Genomic DNA, 4,926 nt, shown 5'->3' with positions numbered 1-4,926 from the left:
GCTTCCGCCCGCCACTTACGGCCGTCGCCGGGAGACCCCGGAAGTGAGGGCACAGGCGGGCGGGAAGAAGCCGCGCGAGGCCGGACGCGCAGGAGGGGCTAGCGAAGTGCACGCGCAAGGGCTTTCCCGCGCATGTGCGGAGTGGGCCCAGGAACTGCTGGAATTGAGGGGACGGTCGTTAGCCGCGGCCGGGGCGTTTTCTCAGCTCAGCGTTGCAACCCGAAGGCTTGGCCGGCCGCGTTCTCCGCGGGACTAGGGGTCCTGGGGTGTTCCTGCCCTGGTCAGGGCCTGTTTCCTCCTCGCGGGGCGGCGGTAAGGAAAATACGAGGTGAGGTGCGTCTGGGCGGCTTCTGGGCCGCGACGCCCGTCATATGCTCCCGGGCTCGCCCGAGGTAGAAGCAGAACCAGGAGGCTACGGGCTTGGCGGGGATGGAACTGAGCTTACTGAGGTTCAAAAGAGCCTCCCGCTTGGTTTCTTTCTCTCGATCCAACGCTTTAATAAGGAAGATTTTAGGGCGAGCGGACCCCACCCTCACCCCCGCCGGCCTCAGACTGAGTGCGCCTCTTTGGGTCTCGCGTGGCTTCTGTGCAATCGTTCAAGCAGCGGGGAAGGAGTGAGCGCCCAGGACCTCCGGGTGCTGGGCCTTCTACACTGCGCGTGCAGAGGGCAGGGCGCCATCCTGCAAGATGCATTTACGTTGCATCCAAAACGATGATGGTAAAGTTAACGCATGCTAATTGTGGGGAAAATTAACAAGCAGCAGCAAACATTAGGGAAATGTAGACTGTGGACTTGCCCCATAATGTGACTCTCTCTCGAGATTGCCGTTAACATTAACACTTTAGTTGGCTATACCTCTCTATTTTATGAAAATGTATATCTGTGTGTTTTAGATACATTTCTTTTTTGTTGCTACGTAACTTCTGACGCTTATGGATTGTCTCCTGTACGCCAGATATTGCCTTGGACCAGAGGCTGGCAAACTTTTTCTATAAAGGGCCAGATAGCAAATATTTTAGGCTCTTCTGGCCAAGAGCCAAAATCGAGGCTATTATGTAGTGCTTATATAACCAAAGAGAAAAATGTCCAGAACACTTTTTATTGGTGGAATTTAAAATATACCAATTGAGTACAATTTAAATAATCTAGGTCTAATGAGAAGAATGGAATGCTTTTCTGGGTATTCCAAGTCAGTCTTTCCTGTCATCAATTGATTGCAAATGTTCACCTGTAAAGACCATTCTTGGTTCACAAAAAGGCAGGTTGGATGTTGCTTGTGGATGAAACAATGAACAAGTCAGACCTAAGCTCTTGCTCTCATGAGCCCACGGTCTGGGTAGGCAGAGACCCATTGATCAGTAAACAAATATATCATCTCAAAGGTGTTATTGAGGAAAACAGAAGGGTGCTAAGACCATGATAAGGGAGGAGGGTGGTGCCTACACTGATAGGGTTATCTGAGAAGGCCCTTGGGTGGTGAGGTTTGCACTGAGATCCCACTCCAGAACCAGCTATGTGAACATTCCAGGCAGAGGGAATGTTCTGTTTAGTATAATGCTCAGTAATCTGGATAGTGTGATTTTTCCATGCCAGTAAAGAACTATATCAAGAAGCTTTAACTTGTGATCCACCATGGATAGATTTCAGAGATAGCACTCATTTTTGTGAGTTGAAGATACACGGCACTTATCAGATTCTTAACGGGATCTGTGAACCAAAACACGTTACAAATCTATCTGGTCATTTTTAATGACTGCATAGGACAATGTGGATTTACTATAATTTTTTGAAGCCAGACTCTATGGAGTCTCTTGAGTTGGTTCCACTTTTAAACCACTATTAAAAGTTTTAGTGTATACAGAGATCTTTTGGTCAAAGGGTTTGCACTTTTAATGCTGACGTTGCTCAACTGTCTACCAGAAAGGTTGTACACCCATGACTACTGCTATCATACATTCATCTCATAGTGTTTAAAATGCCCTTTGAGACTGGATATGTAAGCATCACAAGGCCTCCCCCAGGCTCCTTTCAGTGGGCCAAATCAGAATCCGTTGGTCAGGAGAAAGCAGTAGAGAGAGTTGCTAGAAGTAGAGGCTCCTGCAGACCGATATGGTCTCCAAGGACCTGGGAACAAAACTGTTAAGTAAGCAAGTAAAATGCACACCCCTTGGTGAGATGAACTTGCTGAGGGGCCCACCTAACAAGCAAAAAGGAAAGAATTTAAAACCCACACGCATACCCACTTTGGTCCTGCAAATGTGCTGTGAGGAATTTATCCTAGATCAGAAGCATGTGCAACATTGTGTGCTGCAAACTTATCCCATTAAAATAGTATTTAGGGGATTCCCTGGTGGCGCAGTGGTTGAGAGTCTGCCTGCCAATGCAGGGGACACGGGTTTGAGCCCTGGTCTGGGAAGATCCCACATGCCGCGGAGCGACTAAGCCCGTGAGCCACAGTTACTGAGCCTGCGCGTCTGGAGCCTGTGCTCCGCAACAAGAGAGGCCGCGACAGTGAGAGGCCCGCGCACTGCGATGAAGAGTGGCCCCCACTTGCCACAACTAGAGAAAAGCCCTCGCACAGAAACGAAGACCCAACACAGCCATAAAAAATAATAATAATAAATTTAAATAGCACTTGACAAACAGAGGGAAGAAAAATATAGTTATAAAAAAAATAGTATTTAATGTGCAGCAATAGGGGTTGGTTAATTGTAGCACATCTTATAATACCATGTACACAGACACAGAATCAAGGGATAATATTTAGTAACAAGGGAAATGTTTCTAGCATATTTTTTTAAAGCAGTTTACAAAGTAATATGCACAATATGCCAGTTTTGAAAAAAGTGCATATATCCTCTGCAGAGGCAACTGCTGTGTCCAGCTTCCTGTGTATTTTTTCAGAAATAAACTATTCACAAGCACCTTTATATATCTCAGCGATATATTTTGGAAGTTGTTCTTTATCCCATTCTTTTTGACATCTGTATAGTATAGATAATTTTTTGGCTTTAATAATTTTTTTCTAACTTAAAAAATATATAGACTATAAAAATATATAGACTATAAAAGTTGTTACTAAAAAAAGTAGGGGGTTGACTGAGGAAATCTAGGCCCATCTAGACCTATGTTCTCAGTAAAGCAAAGTTTGGTGTGACTGTCACCTCATCTGCAGTAACTGAACCCCATGTGATCAACTAGCTGAAGCCATGGCAGGAGGAATGTCATGTGGGAACAGAGAAGAAGGTCCTGTCCTGTCCTAGACATGGGCATTCCTTGGGCCTGATCATGTGTCACCAAACGAACCTCTGGTCACAAAGGAGCTGCCCTGGGGAGAGAAAGGAGTCGTGGTGTCTGGGAGCAGACATCCCTGAGGAGGGGTTCGGGCTCTGGTATCTGAGCAATGAGGCCATCCTTAAACCTGGCCCTGCCTGACTTATAAGGCAGTGACACCATCCCCAGCAGAGCCTCTTGAGGCCCTGCTGGAACCACAGCAGGCAACTGCAAAGCGACTTGGGTCATCTGGACATCAGGGCTCCTTCAGGGTCTTACTTTAGCAGTGTGGCCGAGGCAAGTGAATTGAAAGGATCCCCTTTGATTGCACCAGCTCCTCTTCAGAGTGTATGACAAACGTGAGGAAAAACAAAACCACTCACTTTATTGAGGCTGCTTTGCAGGGCAAAGGGCCCTGGGCTTGGAGTCAGACACTTGGGTTCCAGGCGTGTTCCATGGACCAAGCCTGACTTTCTCTGTTGCCATTTCCCTCTGTAAAATAGGGCTAATACCTGCCTATTGGGTCCTGATAGTTAAACAAGCATATATAATACAAAATGTGCAAATAAAATACTCTGAATTGAAAATGCAAGCCAAAACATTCCCATCTGCCGCTTGAATAATTATTACCCTGTACTTCCTTTAGCATTTTCTGCCCCGCCTCCAACACAGCACTTGTGTGCTCCTTAGTCACACATCCATAAATTAAGCTGAGTGCTCTGAGGGTAGGAGGCTTACGTATCTGTTTCCTGTACTTGGCACAATATGCACAATATGCCAGTTTTGAAAAAAGTGCATATATCCTCTCCAGAGGCAACTGCTGTGTCCGGCTTCCTGTGTATCTTTTCATAGATAAACTATTCACAAGCACCTTTATATATCTCAGCGATATATTTTGGTGCTCAGTAAATCACTGAACGAAAGGATTATGAATTAAAAGGATGTGGGCAATTGTTTTAGGAGAAACTCATACCCATCGACTGTGATTGAAGGAAATTCTTTGTTGGGAGTGGTTTCTGAGTAATATGGGGGGAAATGGGCTTAGAGGCAGACTTCAGTAGCTGTGTGATCCTGGACAAATGACTTAACCCCTCTGGGCCTCACGTCCATATGTTACAAGGTGAAGGGTAATCCTTTGTGGATTGTGTGTGAAAAGCCCACATGTAGCAGGTACTCTGTTGTTTCTCATACAGATGTAAGCACAGCTCTCACAACATTCTTGGATTTTCCATGTTATTCTGTTCAATAAAGGCATGTCAATAACTGTTAAGCTGTGATTCTAGTTTTATCCTACTGGCTCATAAATTCACAAGTCACATGTTTAAATTTTGGCTCAGAAAAAATAAAGTTGCAATACACCTGGATGTGGGAACCAAGTTGGTTTGCTCTTTCTGCCTCTTACACGTTTTTTTGTTGCTGGGCACACTGACGACAGGGTCACTCAGAAAGGGACCCTCACTGACAAACTGGGACCAATCTTGATTCCCTGGAGACCACCATTTATTTTTGGTAAATGCCATCCATGAATATACACAGTATCATTCCCACAGAACAGTCTATAGCATGAAAAGTCCTGAAAACAAGGTGACAATTGAAAAAAAGAATTCACAATGTTCAGATTCTTCAATAATTTAATGTTCTATGCCCTTAAG

General features: G+C 45.3%; 1 long non-coding RNA gene across 1 annotated transcript; it reads left to right on the top strand.

Annotated features, from left to right (window-relative positions):
* Nucleotides 1–108: 108 nt before the first annotated feature.
* On the top strand, nucleotides 109–4,544 carry LOC309624690. The gene is made up of 2 exons (XR_014242081.1): nucleotides 109–328; nucleotides 504–4,544. It is a non-coding gene; the product is annotated as an uncharacterized lncRNA (long non-coding RNA).
* Nucleotides 4,545–4,926: the final 382 nt, after the last annotated feature.

The sequence above is a fragment of the Balaenoptera borealis genome (genome assembly GCF_965194805.1).
Source record: "Balaenoptera borealis genome assembly, chromosome: 2".
Lineage (NCBI taxonomy): Eukaryota > Metazoa > Chordata > Mammalia > Artiodactyla > Balaenopteridae > Balaenoptera > Balaenoptera borealis.
Note: the sequence above shows the minus strand (reverse complement) of the source record. Positions and strands in the feature narration are given on the sequence as shown.